General features: G+C 46.6%; 1 protein-coding gene across 4 annotated transcripts in view; it reads right to left on the bottom strand.

The window, feature by feature from the left end:
- The window catches only part of LOC122717547 (protein tiptop), a 73,543-nt gene that overhangs the window by 26,444 nt on the left and 26,486 nt on the right, over nt 1-20,613 (bottom strand). Inside the window, exon 1 of one of the 4 annotated variants that reach the window (XM_043941745.1) lies at nt 10,862-11,377. The exons of the other annotated variants lie outside the window; for them this stretch is intronic. The gene's annotated coding sequence lies outside the window, so the exon portion shown is untranslated. Of the gene's footprint in view, nt 1-10,861; nt 11,378-20,613 lie in introns of those variants that run through there. 4 annotated transcript variants of the gene reach the window in all.

The following is a 20,613-nucleotide window of genomic DNA, read 5'->3' as shown; positions in this document are numbered from 1 at the left end:
CGATCGTCGAGGAAAAAAATATAGTGTATATGCATATATGTGTACATATATGTACATACGTATAAAAAGGAAGAAAGAGAAAAGGGTGTGCGTTCGTACGTAAGAAACGTATTCGTGAAGAAAACCTAGGACAAGCACGTCGCGTAGCTGGTGGGCGGTCGAAGAATAACGGAAGTAAACCGTGAAGGGTTGATACGCCCCCTCCCCCGTCCCCCTACCCCTCGACGAGCGCATAGCGAAGATAAGACTTGCTCGTTGCGTGGAAGCGTCCCAGAGCGACCGTCCTGGAACGTCTCGAAAACGTATACCGATGCTTCGACTCCGCCAGCCTCGTCCTCTATTCTTCCTTACGAGCACCGATCTCGTTCTCCGGAGCATCGTCTGCTCCGGCGTAATATCATGATGCTCCTCCCTTCCTCCCCACCTCTTACACCGAGTTCAGTTCGTAGACGAACGAAATCGGAACAAAGAAGGAACCGAGGAAGCCAACGCACTCGTGAAATCCTTCCTCCCTCCTCTCAACGGACAAGTAAGTAAGAAAGAGAGGCGTGCACGAGAAAATAGAAACGTGGTTGGAAACCCGTCTAATACTCGTCTCGATGGGCCAAGCTTTCCGGGTAATTGGCGAGTTAAACAGCTCCCCGGCATGCACCTCATGCTCGCTTTGTCGCAAAACTTCCTTTGTTCTTTTCGAAAAACACCGCATTCGTGGATGCTACACACACATACTATTCGAGTACATCGAGACGTAATCGTAGAAATAAATATCTAGAAACGTTTCGATCGATCGGGGCAACGCAACGTTCAGCTCCGAAGAAAACGAAAATACCGAATTTACCGATAGATACTTAGTCTTAACGGCGAGGGTAGAGTAAACCAAACTCTCGTGCTCTCGCTTTATTATTACCGATTGGCGTGTCCTATTAGACGAGAACCCGATCCTCGCTCCTTTCGAGAAGAAACGAACTTCTCTCGAAGTGTATATGTATGTGTGTATACATATATATATAATATATACGTATATTGGAAAGAGCGCGGTGAGAAGATGAAGCGGTCAGGAAAGCGGGAAGAAAGGGAAGGAAGAAGAGAAAGAGGCAGCGTCGCGGAGAGGGAAGGAGAGAATGGAAGGAGGTGGTGGTGGGGGGGACAAGGTAAGTAGGTATAAAGGAGCGTGACTGGACGTGAGTTCAATACGCGGCTCTCGAGCACAGCTGTCACTGACATCGCCGCAATTCGAAACTGACCACGACAGCTAACCTCCGTACCGGCGGACCACAACGGCGGAAACTTATACCAGCCTTCCGATTGATACGTCCTGGCCACTCACCATACGCCGAAGGGGACGGATTAGTTGGCGGATGGCAGCAGTCTCCTACTACTCTCCGCTTATCCACTTACGCTATATATACCGGTGTACTTCGAGTACTACCGAATCCTCTCGCTCCTCTCCCCTCCCCGTTCTTTCGATCGTCTCGAAATATATACGAATTATCCTCGAGTTTTCTTCCTTCGTTCTCGATTCTTCGAAATCGTTCGAAGGCGAAAAAGAAAGAGAGAGAGAGAGCTGGGTGCAAAGGAAACAGGAAAATAGCGCAGTCATTCTGGGATCTCGCGACCGAGAATGGTCGGTCGGGCCGCGGTAGGTAGTCGTTTCTCCTCGATTCATCGAGGAAAGGCAGCGAGCTAATAAGGACTGGGTACGATAATAGCGAGCAAAGAAAAAACCCACGGGTGGGAGAGAGAGAGAAAGAGTGAGAGAGAGAAGATGGAGAAAAGGAATGGATGGAATGGACGGGAGGGGAGGAAAGAAGAAGGAAGAAAACGAATTCACGGAGGTGCTTGGGACGAAGACGGCCGATCCTCGGTGAGAAGGGCGAGGAGGTGATTGATGGAACGTCAGTCATGGTGCAGCCATCAATCTCCCGTACCTATACCTTTATTATTTATTATCCTCGCCGCTACGGATACTTTGCTTCAGGTACGTCGTGTCTCCCTCTCTCTCTCTCTCTCTCTCTCCCTCCCGATTACTCCACGTTGTTGTTTCCTTCTCGTCGCTACGCCCGATGCATCGGCAAAGCCCAAAGGCCGTCCAGTGACGAAGCAACCTTTCCATCCGTCCATCCATCCGTCCACGGATTCGTCCGTGCCGATCGTCTTCGATCGTCTCGCTTCGATCGATTTTCGAATATTTCGTAAAAATTTCGAGATTTCGTTCGAAAATTTGAAAACAAATTTTCCTTTATCGCCAACAATATAAAGAAGAGTCCACAATGTTCCGTAGAGTCCACGTTACCCCCTTTTCCCTCTTCACGCACACGAACGCACTGACGTATCTCGCTACGCTTTCGCCCCTGCTGCGTCACGAAACAAATGCGCTTTCGGCCCAATCATCGTGGTTGCCGCCCGTAAGGATTGTGATCAGGATGACGATCACGATCGAAGATGATGACTCGTCGCAGCTGTCAATCCTCGCTCGAGGCGGATGGACAAAGCTCGGAACTACGGTTTTCGAGTCGGAAATTTACACGATGTACGGATCGTGTTTTCGAACGTATTTCGCGATATATAATTATCGCGATCGATCGTTTCTGACTCTGGAAAGAAACAAACTTCCCTCCCCTCGCGATGGCATTGAAAACGTGCGGAAGACGAGATTAAAGCGAGAGAGAGAGAGAGAGAGAGAGAGAGAGAGAGGCGTGCGTTAAGAAGGCGAAAGGCAAGGAGGAGGGAAGGGTGGAGCGCATGGAGCAACAGGGGCGGAAAAGTTGACGGCTTAGACGTTTTAAATTTCTCGAGGCATTCGAGAAGACATCGAGCAACTCGATCTTTCGAGCCGGACGCCGGAGATACCTGCACCTGAGCCTCTTACACTTTTTTCTCGTCCTTTTCTCTTCCTCGAGCGCTAAACAGGTTGGCTACCCGCACTCGAGACAGAAAAAAGGCGCAGAAATCCGGCGAGCTGAAATTTCGCGACATGGTACTAGGCAACTCCTCCTCTCGGCGAGGATCGTCATTCAAAAATTGCAACATATTCGAATCTTTTTTAAATGAATTTTTTTTTCCCGCTCCTGTATCCACTTCTTCTCATCGAACGAACCCAAGATCGACACTTTATTCTCTCTCGAACGAAGGAAAATTTTCTCCATTTTTTTCCCCTCCCAAATTTACCACCAATTCTTTATCACATAGTATAAAGAAAAATCGTCAGAATTTTCCCTACAATTACGCGTCTCGTGTATACCTCTGTACATCGAAACGAGGGAAAATGAATTTTTCAAGGGATAAATCCGTATCCAGGATCCGTTTGCCGCGCGTGGTTAATCGGTAACGCGGTTTAATACGCGGATCGAATATCGATAATTAACACCGGCGCGCGTGTATGTACGCTCATTAATATTTTAATTATTCAAAATCCGCGGCCGCGTGCAGAGCGCTTTAACGATCGCTCGTTCGCGCGCGGACGGATTAGGATTTACATGATTTGAGGCAGGTCAAGACCGGGCGCGCGCGTGGAGAAGTGGGCGAGCGGGCCTCTCCTCGCTTCATTCATAGTTAAACCGCCGCTGTTTATGAACGGGCATGCCTATTATGTAATGGATCGTCGGCAACAACGAGTCTTTTTATATCCGCCACGTGGCCGGATTCACGGCGATTCCTGCCCGCGCCGCTCTCGGGAGAGCTCTCCGCCGGGAAGCCCCGCGCGGCGCCCGTTGATCAAAAATTCGTTATCCGTTACACGAACCCCCTCTCCTTCCCACGATCGAAAGATATAACGCCTCGATCGATGCTCGTCGGATCGAATGTCTCGAGGCAGGGCCTTGAGTAATGTATATATATATATATATATATATATGATCGTCGATGCGTGGAAACGGGTTAATTGGAATGGGAGAGAGGGGGGCGGTTCTCGCGAGATCGAGAAGAATCGATGGGCCCGATACGAGGCGAAGCGAAGGGAAGGCCTCGTGGCAGTTCCAGTCGGTCTCTTGTTCGACGGCGATCGATAAAATTGTGACGAATGGCGTTCCGTGACGAGGCTGTATAAAAGAGCGACCCACGAAAGACGGTCCACGAAATTTCTCGCCACGAAGGAAGGAAATCGGGGTTACACGGTCGCCGTCCAGGGAATCGGGATCGTCGTCGGGAAAAAATTGAGGAGGGGAGGGGAAGGGAAAGGGAGGGGAGGGGATTCTTCGAAACTCGTTTCTTTTTTTTTTTTTTTTTTTTTTGTTTCGCGTAACAAGGCGCTGGGACGGATTTCGTTGAAGGAGAGGGGGGTTTAAAGAGTTTCGTTTAAAGTGGAACGTTTAAACAGATTACGTGTTAATTTTTATCGGTAAAAAAAAAAAAGAAGAAATTAATAAACGAGCAAATAGTAATTAATCGATCATCTTTTTTTTTTTTTTAACGCGCTTAAAATAATCTTCGTTAACTCGCGAAAATTAATAACCCGATATTTGTTGTCACGTCACGCGACACGAGATAGTTAGATTTTTAACGAAAAATTTTCGATACACATCGAAAGTTTCGCGCACGGTGTCGAATGATCGGATGATTATAATTACATCAACCTCATCATATGTATATATATATATGGTATTCCATCCGAACCAATTATTCTCAAAGGATTAAATAAAAAAAAAAAAAAAGACAAACCGTCCAATAAAAAAAAAAAAACAATCTCGCGACAGGTGTTTGGTCAATTAATCCTGAACATCAATTCGAGCATCCACCTTGTCCGTCGATAGCCGTCGACGGCGACGATAGGACCCTCCTTCCTTTCCACCTTTCCTTCCCACGCGAACCGAGTAGGAGCCGTGATTCACCGTTTTACACGCGACTTCGATACCGTTACACGCGTCTGTGGGCGCGCACAGAGAGGGGCCACCGCACCTCTGTGCGACGACGATAGACGCGTCGGAGGATCCTAGCTCCTCCTCGGAATGCGGCTCCTCTCGTGTCGCGAGGGGGGCAAGAGAGAGTGATCTACGCGCAAGTGGGTGGCTGGCACGTATGCTGACGTAACGCATACGTGATTATATTATTCGCTGTTATCACCCTCTCTCTCTCTCTCTCTCGTACACTCGTAACACTGATCCATAAGTATCCAGAGTCGTCCAATTTTCGAATTAGATTGTAACACGAATTGAGTGGATTTGTGTTACATTGTGTACGTGGAATAATTAAAGACAGAAGGAGGGGAGGACGTGGACGTGGAAGGAGGTGGTTTCGCCTCCTACGTGAAATTCTACGTGTATGTACGGGGTGATCCAGCCGGGGGTTTTGATTCATCACCGGGGGTGGAGAAATTTTTCCACCTCTCCCGAGGTGGAGAAATTTATCGTCCATCGCGGATGCATAAAGTACGCGTATCCGGCCGTTTCTTCGACCGGCTTAACAGCCTCGGTGAGACCGATATCATCTATTCGGTAGCTCGATCGAGAGAGAGAGAGAGAGAGAGAGAGAGAGAGAGAGGCGAATACGCGAATTTCTCGAATTTCTGGCGGCGACGTTACGGCCACGGGGGAAGGGAGGGGAGACTCTCCAGATGGGAGGGAGGGAGGGAGGGAAACAAAGCAGCGACGAGACCGTATATTTAGATGGTTGTGCAACTCACGGAGGAGCTCCCCCTCCCCCTCCCCCCTCTCCCCCCCTCCCCCGTCCCCGACGTCAACTTGGCAGTTTCTTTGATCGATGCGGCGCCCGAAACGCTGCTACGAAGAAGAGAAATTTCCGAAAGAGTTGGGGGAGGGGGGAAACGAGCGTGACCTTTCCCTCTCTACCCTATGATTCTCGATTTTTATTCCTCGAGATATATATATATATATATTATTTTTACGTGCGATCGTATATCTGCGTATTGACGATGGATCCGTTAATCTTATTATTGATTCGTAGAGATCATCAACATGGTAAACCCCTGATTGTGTAAAAATAAAAAATTGAAAACGAGTAGAAGAAGAAGGAAATGTAATATTGCGTCGATTTCTCTGAAATCAAGTGTAATAATTTTTCGAGAGTTCCCTCGACCAATACTTCTCGTCCCCTCGCGTTAAACCGGAAATATACCTCGAGAAAAAAGATATGAAAAAAGATATTCCGAAAGCGATCCATCGGATCGCTGCAAATCGGTCGGATGCAAACACCGACGAATATCTTCGAATCTATATCGATTTTCGATCGCAGCAAAGATCCCGCGGCGGAAAGGATTTACAAACGAAAATTTGCAAAAGGGATGGATCAAAAAAGAAAAGAGGGGAGGAGTGCGAAGCGAGTATAATACCCCCTCCTACCTCCCCCCCCTCCCCTCTTCCTCCTCCTCCCCTCCCCGTGCGCTATATAATAAAATCCGTACCGCTCGAATTATCGTATTTCACGCGTCTCCCTTTGATAAACCATTAGCCGTTCCGATCGACGCGGTAAAGAGACAAACTACCATCCGCGTTAAATAGACAATTTATGAACCCGATGCTTACAACGGAAACGATACGTTGGTTGTTCGCGTGGAATATCGTGAAAATCGGAGCGGAGAGGAAAAGCGCGCGCGAGAGAGAGAGAGAGAGAGAGAGAGAGAGAGATCCTCTTCTCCTCTTCCTCCCCCTCTTTCTCCCCCGCTTTTCGATTGTTCGTCGAATGCAGCGCATTTCAGTCGACCTATCTTCGCGGTCAAACTCGTTATCGATAATTAAAAATTGTCAAACGCACTTTGGTCGAATCGACGCGTCACAACCCCCGCGCGCGCGGAATCCGGTTCGAAGTAGCCCGAGGGTAATCGGGAGTAAACCAAGGGAAAAGGGTGAGGGGAGGCGGGAGGGTGGAGGAGGAGGAGGAGGAGGAGGAGGAGGAGGAGGAGCAGGAGGAGGCAAGTCGGTTATACATGACTGCACTGATCATTAGCCACTGTATTATTATTCTCTGGATATTAATTGATTTTGAAAATACAATTTTCTGTGCGACCGATCAAAACGGCTGCGCTCCTCCCTCCCTCCCTCCCTCCCTCCCTCTCCTCTTTAGCGATAATCCCCTTTGCTACGAATCCGGCTTCGATCGGTTATACGCGTTCGACGAGCCACCAACGTTTCGTTTCGTTTCGTTTCGTTTCGTTCCGCTACCCTCCCCTGCCTCCTTTTATTAAAGCCTTTGCCGTTATTTTTCCCTCGATCTTTCACTCTCGCGATTAGGATAATTCTCCTCTTCAACTGCGGAACAGGGACGATCTCACGGGTGCTCCTCCTTTTCCTCCTCCTCCTCCTCTCTCTCTCTCTCTCTCTCCTCTCTCTGCCCCTTGCGAGAGGAGAAAAAACCGGGAGACCTCTTGTCTCGTTTGAACGAGGAACGATGGATGGACGAGGAGAGGAGAGGAGAGGAGGAAAAAGGAAAAAAAGAAGAAAAGGAAAGGTATCTCCTCCTCGCCCCACTCGTCGATTTCGAGGGTTTTTGCGTGACGCGATAACCTTTTCGTGGTCGTTCGTCCCGATTGAACACACGCGGAATCGATGCGTAAAAATGGAAATCGGGCGAAATGGATTTGTCGGATGGAACGATGGAACGGAAAACGCGTGCTGCGGCCGGTCGCGCGCGGCCGAAGGAGAGGGACAACAGGGAGGACACACACGCGGGCGGGCGGACGGATAGGCGGGCGGATGGATGGACGAAGGGGGAAGGGAGAGAGAGAGAGAGAGAGAGAGAGGGAGAGGCGTTCCACCGGGGTGGAAAAGGGAAAGAGAGCAAGCGAACCGCCGCAGGTCGCGGCAAATTAGCGCCATCACGGCTGGCTAATATTTTTTTTTTTTCCCCCCTGCGTTCACGAAGGGTGACGCTTTTTTTCTCTGTTCTTCCTCTTTCTCTTCCTTTTTTTTTTTTTCCACCTCCCGCCCCCCTTCCTGTTTTTGTTTTATTCGTTTTTTGGTTTTTTTGATATTTTTCGTCGTTGAATTTCGTTTCTTGAATGACGTATGTATCACGATAAAACCGATGGCACGTTCATCGAGTGGCATGATTTTGATCAAAGAGGGCTTCTTTCTCTCTCTCTCTCTCTCTCTTCACTCTCTCATATCGTGAAATTTAGCGAATAAATATATTCGAATTTCGATCGTTCGTTGTACCGATATTCAGAAACGGGGGGAGAAGGGGGGAGAGAGAAAAGATGTAACAGTTTCAATAGCTTCGTGTCCCTCGAAAGTTTACAACCATCGGTCGCTTACCTACCTAATAATAATCTTCCTTTAGAAGAAGAGGGACGTTCTTAAGAGAGACCTTTACGATTCTTCAACGGTCCTTTCTTTAATATTATCACGAGAAGAATAAACTCCATTACCGAAAGATTATTATTACTTGGCGTACGAATAATACACCTCGTGAAAACGTACAAAAATTTGTCTCTTTTCCAAACAACAAGTATCCCAAATAATAATAACATTAATTAATAAATAATAATATTAATTAACCGAACTTGTTGATTATAAACAAAGATAGATAAAAGAAGCGGAATATGAATATGATTGGCACGATTACTTTATCCTTAACGATATACCTTCAAATCCTCTCCCCTCCCCCCCCCCACTGATAAATAATCAGTCGAGAAATCGATCGAAACTCTTCTTACAAAGATTCGTGCCTGTACGTGCACGTTTGTTCTCGGAGGAAGGGGGAAGCGGAAACAGGAATATACCTGGCATGATTTCACTCTTAACGAGGAGATACACCTATCGAGGAGATAGGAAACGATGGGGAAAAAGGGAGAAAGGAGGGGGAGGAGGAGGCGTGTGTGCAACTGCTCGACGCGAAAGAGGGAACGAGAGACGGAGAGACCAAGAGACCGAGAGGAGGAGAAGGAGGAGGAGGAGGCTGGGAAGTTGAAAGAGAGCCCCCGAAGGCCCGAATATCGATCTCATACATAATTAAATACCGACCCGGCGGAGCATCACAAAGAGAGCTTACTTCGGCTTTGATCTGCTGACAGACGGGGCCCGTCATCGCAGACTTCAATAGGCGCTACTGAATCGCGGGGGTGTGCTATTGACGCGGCACAGCTCCAAGCTCGCGCTCTCCCGCGGCTGACTTCGCCCGCCGTACTCCTACAACCTGTATCTCCACGCTTGTTTACCATTCCACGCGCTCTAGTCTAGTCTCTCTCTTTCTCTCTCTTTTTCAGTCGTGTACTCGCTCGAATCGAAAGACTAATCATCAAAGAAGATCTCGATCGAGGGATAACGAATCGTATCCTGTCCCGTCACGCGCCCCTTATCCGTAATTTATGGAACGACGTGCATCGAGAAGTCGTGGTGACGTCAGTGGTGTCGTGTCGGTCACACGTCAAACTCAATGTCTATCCGAAATTGGCGTCCGTTAAAAAATGCAAAAATTCTATTTCTGATCGCGTGTCAAATATATTTAATGGATTGTTCTCCTTAATTGGAGGACCAAGCAACGAAACGAACGTCTTATATGTTCGATATATCTTTTTTCCTTTTCCTTTTTTTTTTTCTTTTCCTTCCCTCCCGTCGACTCGAAAACGTTTCACGGTGACAGGACGGATTTAATCGGTATCCAATGACGTCATTCCTGTCCGGTTTTAAACCGGCGAATTTTATCACTCGCGCGAAGAATATACACGTGTAAATACGATTCGATCGATATACGCTCGTTTCAATTCCACGAAACGTATACTCGTCATACTCGTTCGACGATTAACAACTTAACAAAAAAAAAAAAAAAAAAAAAAAAAAAGAAGAAAAAAAAAGGAAGGAAAAAAAAGGAAAAAGAAAATAAAAACTCGCGTGTGTACGAAATCGCGTGTATGGATGATCGAAAGGAATGCTACGCGTGGAGAATTATCTGTGTCGCGTATCACACGGTGCGTGCCACGTGGCAATGCGTCGTCGAGCATCTCGGCAAACAACGATGGAACGCGTAGGTTCGTCGCGACGTAACCGGCACACCGAGTCGCGCCGCATCGCGCCAACTCCACACGACCGAGTTCGTCGCAGCTTGTCTGACCAGTGACGGGCCGATCCCCCTTCGCTTCGCGCTGCGTCCTCCCCTCGATCTCCTTCACCGACTTCCACTCGAAACGCGTCGAACCCGTCTTCGAAGCGTAACTCGTACGCGTAATCCATGCACGGTGATTAATTTATTAGTGCGCGCGCAAAAATGAATCGAATTACTCGCCAATCGACCACGCTATCTTCTTGGCTATCGCGAAAGAGAAGGTATACACGAAAGCGCGTGCATGACTGTTTATTCGAGTCGCGAGTATTACGAGTATGTGTGTGTGTATACATGTGCGTTGGGTACGCACGTACAATGGTGTGCTCCTGTGCGTGCACATGCCCTACATGTATATATTGTAGAGAGAGGGGATACAAGGGATACAAGGGCAAGCGAAAATCGGAACGACCGTGATCGCCATCGATCGATTTATCTATGGAGCTATCGATCCTTCTGATGGCTATACGATGACGTTTCTATCGAAGCTATGAGAAATCGTATATTCGCGTTATGTTAAGAAGGAAACGATAGGGTTACGATAGAGAAGTAGAATCGCGTTTATCGAATGTTGGCGCGCAAACGTGTGTACGTATATATCTGGTAATTTTAATTTTTCGCGTACCGCGTCACTAGGAATAACGGAAAGGAACTAGCTACGTTTGAATTTATCGGTTGATCACATCTGTTCGAAACGTCTTACGTACGGAAAATAGAGAGGCTTTGTTCTTTCTGTCGTTACGACAGCGTGTAACTGTTCAGGTGGAGGGGAAGCTGGCGATGATTATAAATCAACGAAACGGCGAGAAACGGCGAGAAACGACGAAAAAGGGGAAGAAATTCTCGATCGCGAATATCGAGGAAACGGACTCACCGTGAAGTAGTAGTGGTTCCAGTGCGCAGGAAACGTCAGTCCCGATGAATCCTTCGCTCCGTGGCTACGTCAGGAGCGATTATCCTCGTAACGAGTACGGGCAAAGGAACAGGGCGCTTGGACGACGAGCATCGGGACTCGCGTGTCCTCCGTGATTCCCTCGACACCATATCACCGCGTCATCCTCACACGGATGTTCCACCAACGCAAAGACAATAAGATTCACCACTCACTCAACAACTGGTCTGTCACTTCTCCTTCTTTTCCTTTTCCTTTTCCTCCCCCTCCTCCTTCTTTCTCGCTACAATTCTTTTCACGATCGGATATTTTCCACGCGCGTCTCACCGATCATAACTTTTTATCCTTCCTCTTCTCGTCTCTCGATCCGATCTTATTTCTACTATCGAATCATCGAACGAATTTCGCGACACGAGTCACTCATCGAAAGGCGAGCAGCATTCCGAACGGACGAGTCACGATTTCGCGGTAACGTGCATGACTCGGCGACGAAACGGAGCGAAAGCAAAGACCCTCCCACGACGACAGCACGTGGCGCACTGACGGCTCCGCGGTCATCTTCCCCACCTCTGCCCCCTCCACCTCGCCGCCGCCGCCGACGATGCACCCCCTACCCGCCGCGCCGCGGCCAGCCAACCCCTACCTCACTTTCCCCTGTGCCATCCCCTCGCCCCTAACCACGCTTCCCCTCCGATCCAACCGCGCTCCTCGCTCCTCTCTCCATCGTTGCTCGCCGTCTCTCTCCCTCTAAACCGATCTCTCGTCCCATTCCGAGCCCCGTGCCAAACCGAGTATCTTTCCCCGTCTGCCTCCTCGCTCGCCCTACCGTACCTGCCCCTCCCCTCCCCTTCCCGCGGCCCTGACCTATCCCCACCTCCGCCACGCACCGGCTCCACGTATTTCTCTCCCCACTAGCTCCCCATTCCACCCACGCCCCCATCCCACTTTTCCCCGTTTCACGAAGGAGACTCTCTTTTCCTTGCTCTCGCGACTTCTTCTCCGCGTCTCGCCGTTTATCCTTCCTATCCCCGCTTTCTCTCCACCGTTCATCCCTTTGTCCTCTCGCTCTCTCTCTCTCTGTCTCTCTCTCGTCACCCCGGACATCCGTGTTTTCTCCTCTCCTCTCCTCACCCGTCGTAAGCCGCTTCCCTTCGTTCCTTTCTCGCGTGTTCCTTCGATTTCATCCGCGATCCGTATTTCCACGGTAGTTTTATTTTCTTCTTTTTTTTTATTTTTTTTTCTTTTATTTTTATTTTTTTTTTTTCTTTTTGTTACCGAGAATCGTTCTCCTCTTTCAATACGCTTCCCTGACCATACGTACTACCGTACTACTAACTCGTGACCGTTGCGTTTTCTCGAAGGTCTATCTATCTCGTTTCTCGACGAGGCGGTACGGGGTGAATAACGAAGCACTAACGAGGCGGAGGGAGAGGATAGAGGAGGGGGAGAGTGCGAGCGAGAGGGAAGCCGAGTGAAAAGTTTCCAGTCGACGGTGGCTCGTCCCGTTGACGGGTAGGGACATAGCTATTTCTAGGTGAGAATTTCCAAGATCGAAAGTGTCGGAAAGTGACGCGCGGCCGCGGTCGAAATTACGTAATCCCTAGCGACGATCTCGTTAAAGTCTCGCTTTCCTTAAGAGTCGAATTTATAAACGGTAATACGATTTGCTTAATAATGATTTATTACACGGTCACGATACCGTTCGCGGCCGTAAATATTTCGGCGACGACGTTTATCGCCCCGTGGCGTAACGGGAGCCCGTACACACCCTTTCGTCTCGGGATCGTTTCGCCCATCGAACAATCCGCCATCGTCCGCGCGAAAACCGCCAAACTTTTTTTTCCTTTTCTTTTTTTCTCCTCCTCCCTTCTTCTTCTCCTCGTGCTTTCGAGTGGGGGGAGCGAAACGCGACAACAGAGGAGTCGGAATCGGGCAGCCGCTGGCCCTTGTTAACGCAGGAATGTAAATCAACTCGTAATAGCGTGGCAGCCGGGGATTAAGCGGCGCGCGAAGACGTTAGCCACCACGGCTACTACTAGGGACGCGTACAACAACCACGGCTAAGCAACCACGACACGACGACGAGCACGATGACGTGGAAGGCGACGACGTTGGGCGACGTTGGTCGTGAGGGACGGGGGATGAGAGTCGATGGGTGGGAAGAAACGGCGGCACCCTCTCCTCGAGGCATTAGGAGTTCGGTAATAAATCTCGTTGAAAAAACACACGCGCGTACACGTACAGGCCACGTATAGACGGGGAAACGCGTCGTTGCCTGTATGCGGCGCAACGTATTCTCGGGAGCAGGGATCTCGGAGACCCGTTCCGCTCTCTCTCTCTCTCTCTCTCTCTCTCTCTCTCTCTCTCTCTCTCTCTCTCTCTTCTATCTCGTTCGGTTCGTACATCTGTGCTCTCCGCGAGAGTGCAACCGTGGCCCGAGGAAGAGGAAAGCCGGTGTAAAACGCGGGGAGGGAGGGGAGGTGATCCTCCTCTCCTCTTCCCCCCAAGCTTTAGATCTTTCCTCCCCGTCTCTCTCGGTCTCGCGGAGCACCGCGCGTCCGACGGCAACGAGGTCGACATGATCTATGCACGCCGTGCAGAGGCGAGTGTCACCGTTTGCTTGATGCATCGGTCCTCACCTGAGCCCTCCCCTCCTCCCCGTCGTTTCTCGGACCGACGCGACCGTGTCTCCTTCTTCTCTTGTGTCGGCTCCAACCATCATCGGGCGTCGAGGAAATCGTTCTCGCTTTATTCTTACCTATTTTTTTTCCCCCTCCCCTCTCCTGTCTCCGTACTTCTCTTCTTCCTCTTTCTCGTCTTTCCACACTTTTATCTCTCCGGAGGAAGACCGACTTGGCTCCGGTGACCGTTTCTTTGAAAAGGGAAGAAAACAAGAGAGGGAGGAAAATTTGAAGAGCGATTACGTTGAAAGACGAGGAAGAGAATGAGAGAGAGAGAGAGATGGAAAGATAGAGGCAGAGGAGGGGCCAAGTCGGAGAAGAAGAAGGCCAGACGCGAATAGTACGACGACGATGGTTACATTCTACGGATCAGAGAGCTCGATAGCGTGCCGAAGTCGAAGCGAACGGCAATAAATCCATTTTTCGTGAAGGGTCGGTCGAGGGGCGAGAGCGAGCCAGGGTCTGATTAGCAGCCTGACTCGCCGTACAGGATGACAGCCGGTGAGTTATAATATTGCCCATCCATCTATTTATCTACTCCATCGCCTCTCTTCTCTTCTCCCCAATGTTACGTTCCCTGCCACCCCTCCCTCCGCTCCCTCGTTCCTGTTGCCCCCCCCCTTCCCTTTCTTTCTCTCTCTCTCTCTCCGTCACTCGCTCCTTCTCAGTCTCCTCTCAATACGACTTTGCTACGCGTTCGCCAAATATCGAAAACGTCCCTCGAGATCGAGAGGATCGACCTATATACGTGTATATCGATTCCTCGAAGAAATCCTCGAAGCATCGACCCCCTCCCCTCTCTCTCTCTCTCTCTCTCTCTCCATTGAGAGTTTTTGGCAAGGGAAGAATTAAGAAGCTCTCGTGTGACGTCGCAGTCGACGGGTGACCCCTCGCAAATCTTGGCCAAGGCGAAACGCCGGCTATATACACGTCTCTATATACATTTTCAAACGGGAGAAGACGCGACGCGACGTCCCGCGAACTTTCGACGGGAACCAGTTCATATATCCGAAGTATGGCTCCCATAAATAAGCGACCTGTCCGTTTCCTCTGTTCGCCCAACCTCTTGCAAATCTTTCCTACCCTCCTTCCCCCTCCTTCGTCTCGCTCCACTGTTTCTTCTTCTTCTTCCACTCTTGCCTTCTCCCCTCCCTCCTCTCTTCCCTTCTTCCCCTTTCGGGGGGAATTTCTTTTTCATCCGCGATATCGAGAGGAGTTGAGTGAGGTAAATAGTGGACAGAGGTTAAGTTGAAGAATGTCGATCAACGATCGTCTTCCTCGATTGTTTTTACGTTTCATTGCCGTTACATTGCGAGGAAGATGGTGTTACAAGCGAGGTGTAAGAATAAGTTCAAGTAAGGTAAATAGCGAAGTGGAAGGATATAATTATAGAGAAATAATTGGAAATTGCATATAAGAATTTTCCCCGAATAATTCAATAAGAGTAAAATATGAATTATCGTGTATATATGATTCTTGTGCGTATAATATTCTCATCCCATTCCTTAGTTTATATTATCAAACGTAATTCGATTTCGACATTTTTCTCGCAATAAAGGAATCGTGAATCGTTTAAAAATCACAAGAAAGACAGTGTATCGCCTCACAACGATCATTCTCCGTGCATAGAATTCCCCAAAAAAAAAGAATCAAATACATTTCCTTTATTTCCCAAAATACCATAACGCCTGCCTTCCATATTTTGTATTCTTATCTCTTGCCAATTTTTCATCAAAATTTCACACGCGTAAATAAAACAAGATTACTCGTTGAAAACGTTCCATCATTATCATAATCACCCATACATCCAACTAATAAATAACAACTCTTTGTGACTCTGTTCGCAGAACGCATAAACGCTTCCCTCCTTCCAAATCCTTCGTTTCGAATCCTTTCCAAAAAATCTTAGAGTCTCGAAGAATTTATCGCTATCCGTACACGCTCCCTCTATCGGAGAGAGGGAGAGATTACGCTTGGCCCGATTCGGTTAAATCATCAAGCGGCGAGGATCGGTATGGAACCCGACGAGCCGAGTCCAACAGAAGAAGAAGAAGAGGTGGAGGAGGAGGAGGAGGAGGAGGGAAGAGTGGAAAAGGCTGTTGGGGTATACGGTCGCCCGTATTTCTCTATAGCCAGATATCGGGCGAACGGGCGAGGAGGAGAGAAGGAATGGAGCGGAGCGGGAGTGATTTATGCTAAGTCGGTGATGCCGGTGAAGCGGGGGCCCGCGTGTACGTTCTCGGGCAGCCATCTTGGGGTCCCTTCGTTTCTTCGAGGACTCGGGGATCGATTGACAGACCTGTGCGCCCGATCGCCGCGCTTAACGAACTCTCTTTTCCTTCGGTTTCTCGCGCGTCCCTTTTACGCCTCGTGCCATCTAGCCGGATGATCAAGCTACGTGAATAGCAGGTTACGTGTACGCAAGTCGAACACGTTACGACAATTTTCCTGAAAATTTCTCTCTCTTGGGAAAAATATAATACGTGCAGAGACCTGTTACGCGCTTCTGTGTGGAGGTTAACTCGAAGAATGTCGATCCCTTTGCAACGATCGTCTTCCTCGATTGTTTTTACGTTATATTGCACGTTCGATGCGAGGAAGATGGCACAAGCAAAAATGTACAAGTAAATAGCATATTCTGTGTGTCTGATATAAAGAAGTGGATATAATTATAGAGAAATGGTTGGAAATTGCGTATAAGAATGATCCATTTAGTTTAAAGATTCGACTAATAGTAAGTGTCGTTCATTTTTTGAAAATATTTTTCGAACAATCGATTTTGTTGACCGAAAATTTGAGAAATAGTCGAAGAAGTTATATTGTTGTATTATATATATAATTGATTATCGTGCACGCGTTTCAGAATACGTGGTATTATAGGATGGTTTAGGTTAGGTGTGTCTGATATAAAGAAGTGGATATAGTTATAGAGAAATGGTTGGAAATTGCGTATAAGAATGATCCATTTAGTTTGAAGATTCGATTAATAATAAGTGTCGTTCATTTTTTGAAAATATTTTTCGAACAATCGATTTTGTTGGTCGAAAATTTGAGAAATAATCGAAGAAGTTATATTGTTGTATTACATATATAATTGATTATCGTGCATACGTTTCAGAATATGTGGTATTATAGGATGGTTTAGGTTAGGTTTTAAAAACATTCTTTATAAATTTCTCGAATTGCACGGAGCCCCTATAAAATGTTAACGATCTATTACCGGATGAAAAATTGTCGTGTTGAACGAGATAAAAAAACTGTTCGTTCTCCCTCGGGTATGTAATATGTAGGACGGTTGATTGAAACGCATTTGCGTTTTTTTTTAAGTAACTTTGAAGCTAGAATAGAAGAGGATGGCGTATTTACAAAAGCAGCTCTACGTTCTTTCTCTTCGAACGAATGCAAAACATCATTCAACTGTTTACATGTTCATTCGTGTTTATGGATATATACGTTTAAGAAACGAGATTGAGAGACGTACGACGCGTAATCTACTGTTAAAATCGACGCATTAAAATCGAATTCCTTTTTCGAAACTTGCTTCCTCTAATTCGACCCGTCTTATTATTATTATTTCTTTCATACGCTTAAAAAGGATTTTACGAGCAATTTTAGATTCATAGATCGTAAATATTTCATAGGAACGGAATGAAGAAACTCACTACAGTTTTAGAGAGAGAAATTTATATCCTCGAACAAGTCAATCAGTCGATCCAAATTATTTTTAACCTTATTTACAATCATCGGGGACAAAATAATTTGGCTCAGAAAGCTTTGTTTTCAAGATACCTGTAATCGATCCCCTCGATCAAGAAACTTTTCGACGTATCCGAGTCGTACACGAATATTATTTGCATCATCAGAGACGAAAATAAAATAATAAACGACTTCATTTTTAATGTATGCGTAATCGATCCTTCGATCAAGAAAAAATTTTCAACGTATTCGAGTCATTTTTAATCCAAATCAGAGACAAAAATAAAATAATAAATCTTCGTTTTCGAGTCAATCTTTTGATCAAAAAAAAGCTTTCAACATATTCAAGTTATTTTTAATCCAAACCAGAGACAAAAATGAAATAATATATCTTCGTTTTCGAGTCAATCCTTCGATCAAGAAAAAGTTTTCAACGTATTCAATTTTTAATCTATTTGAATTGTACAGGAGTCAATCCTTCGATCAAAAAAAGCTTTCAACATATTCGAATTATTTTTCCCAAATCAGAGACAAAAATAAAATAATAAATCTTCAATCCTTTGACCAAAAAAAAAGTTTCAATGTATTCGAATCATTTTTAACTCAAATCAGAAATAAAATAATAAATCTCGACTTGAATCAAAAAAAAGTTTTTTAACCCATATGAATTGTTTAAATCAATCCTTCGATCAAGAAAAAGTTTTCAACGTATTCAAGTCATTTTTAATCCAGATCAAAGAATAAATCAAAGAATAAAAAAATAATATAATAAATTATCATTTTCGAATCAATCCTTCGATCAAGAAAAATTTTTCAACGTATTCAATTTTTAACCCAAATCAGAGATAAAAATAAAATAATAAACCTTCGTTTTCGAGTCAATCCTTCGACCAAGAAAAAGTTTCAATGTATTCGAATCATTTTTAATTCAAATCAGAGATAAAATAATAAACCTCGACTTCATTCATCGATCAAGAAAAAGTTTTTTTTATATGAATCGTACACGAGTCAATCCTTCGATGAAGAAAAAGTTTTCAACGTATTCGAGTCATTTTTAATTCAAATCAGAGAGAAAAATAAAATAATAAATCTTCGTTTTCGAGATACGCATAATCGAGTCAATCTTTTGATTAAAAAAAAGCTTTCAACATATTCTAATCATTTTTAAGCCAAATCAGAGATAAAATAAAAAACCTCGACTTCATTCAATTCCTCGATCAAGAAAAAGTTTTTAACGTATTCAAAAAATCGAAGACGAAAATAAAATAATAAACCTCGACTTCGTTTTAAGAGACACGCACAATCGAGTCAATCCCTCGATCAAGAAAAAATTTCCAACGTCTTCGAGTCATTTTTAAGCCAAATCAGAGATAAAATAATAAACCTCGACTTCATTTTCGAAATACGCACAATCAAATCAATTCCTCGATCGAGAAAAAGCTTTCAACGTATTCAAAAAAATCGGAGACGAAAATAAAACAATAAACCTCGACTTCGGAGACATGCACAATCGAGTCAATCCCTCGATCAAGAAAAAGTTTCCAACGTCTTAACCCATAACCTGAATCGTACGCGATATCATTTACATCATCAAAACTGGCTCAACTTCATTTTCGAGATAATCGTGCCAATTCGAGGCTTGATCAAAAAATTCCTTTTCAACCCATAAGCCCGTACGCGATATCATTCGCATCATCATCATCATCATCATCAAACGTGAAATAAAATAATAAACGACTTCACGCACACACCCAATACATAACCTCCAATCAATTCGACCACCAAAGAAAATTTTATAACTCGAGTCAAACGCCATCCTCTATCTAATTAAAGAACCAAGTAAAAAAAAAGAAAAAAAAAAAAAAAAAAAAATCGATGGGCGAAGGATAGCAAGTAGCACGATATATCCTCGCAGGCCAAAAATTCTCTCTCCCCGAGAACATTCCATTCTTCTGCTCTAACCGTGAAAACCGCGCGCCACCGTCCGTTCTGATTTCTATCCGTCAGCGTTGGTCAGATTTACGACGTCGCGCAGGGGCCCCGTGTGGCCCTGTCGGAGGGCCCGGGGGTCCTCGTGCAACAATGAAACCACGCCATTTGTCACAGAGGCGCTTCCTCCGCTTCTAATAAACGTTCAGTCCTACCGTCGTAGTGTAGCCGTCGTGCCGCATGCAACGTGCAGCACGGATCGACCTTTTGCTTTTGGCTCCTTTGCTTTTGCAAGGATCGTGATCTCTCGAGCGACCACGTCGCTCTCCCCCCTCTTTCTCTCTCTCTCTCTCTCTCTCTCTCTCTCTCTCTCTTTCCTTCCACCCCTTTCACTTCTTTTCTATCGCACCGCGCACGAGTAATGCACGTATACATCTCTCTCTCTTTCTATATATATATGTATATATATATATATATATATATATATATATGTACACGTTTCAGTTCGCCTTTTCGCCGCTCCTCCCTCCTCCTCGCTCTTTCTTCTCTTCCTCCAACTCGTCCGTTTCCCGTCCCCCTCGCGCCTTTCATGCCTTGGTAAGGCTTGTTTGTCCACTCGCGGTTCGGAAAGAGAGATCGAGAGAACGAAAGGAGGAGGGGGAGGGGGAGGAGGAGGAGGAGCACACGATACGGATACATCGTGCCCACGTTCCTCGTACTTTCACATGCCGGCACAATGCGCCGAACCGTTCGAGAGGAATTGTCATACAAATTGTCGCTTATTCAACCACGATCCCGAGGATGCCTACTGCGGTAGCACGAAAACAATCTCGCCCCCTCCCTTACGCCTTCCCCTCCTCTCGAGAGGGGGAGTCGCGTACACCACGGTTAACCTCTGAGAGAAGATGGACGGAAGACGGACGGGATTGATAGAGAAAATACAAAGAGAGAGAGATAAAGAGAGAGAGTAGAGTTTTTGAAGGAAGCGATGATCGGTAGCTGGTGGATGGATGCCTACCGTTCCCGCTTCTCCGGCTTCTGCTGCTTCGTAAACGGAGGTCATCCATAGTTCCCAGCCGCCAGATTCTTTTTTCTCCCCAAACGTCACCGCCGATATTTATGGCGAGCCATAGAAACGAGGGGTTCGACTACTCTCTCCGGGTCTCGCTACACGGCAACAACAACCGAACCGGGGCCCCGGCGTAATTCTGTCAGCGTCACGCTCTCGGGCCGGCTCGACCTCGCCACCCGAGCCGGCTGAGCGAGGCAACGGAAGGAATAGCGAGGAATAAGCAGGGAGAGGGAAGGGACATCCAGTTTTCGCGAACCGATTCGTCGAATATTGTATATTATACGGGGAGAGAGAGAGAGAGAGAGAGGGGGAGGGAGAGAAAAGAGAGAGAGAAGAGAGAGAAGAGAGAAAGAGAG

This window comes from Apis laboriosa, unplaced genomic scaffold, assembly GCF_014066325.1.
Source record: "Apis laboriosa isolate Shangri-la unplaced genomic scaffold, ASM1406632v1 scaffold53_cov140, whole genome shotgun sequence".
NCBI classification, from domain to species: Eukaryota; Metazoa; Arthropoda; class Insecta; order Hymenoptera; family Apidae; genus Apis; species Apis laboriosa.
This window is presented reverse-complemented; position numbering and strand designations above follow the sequence as displayed.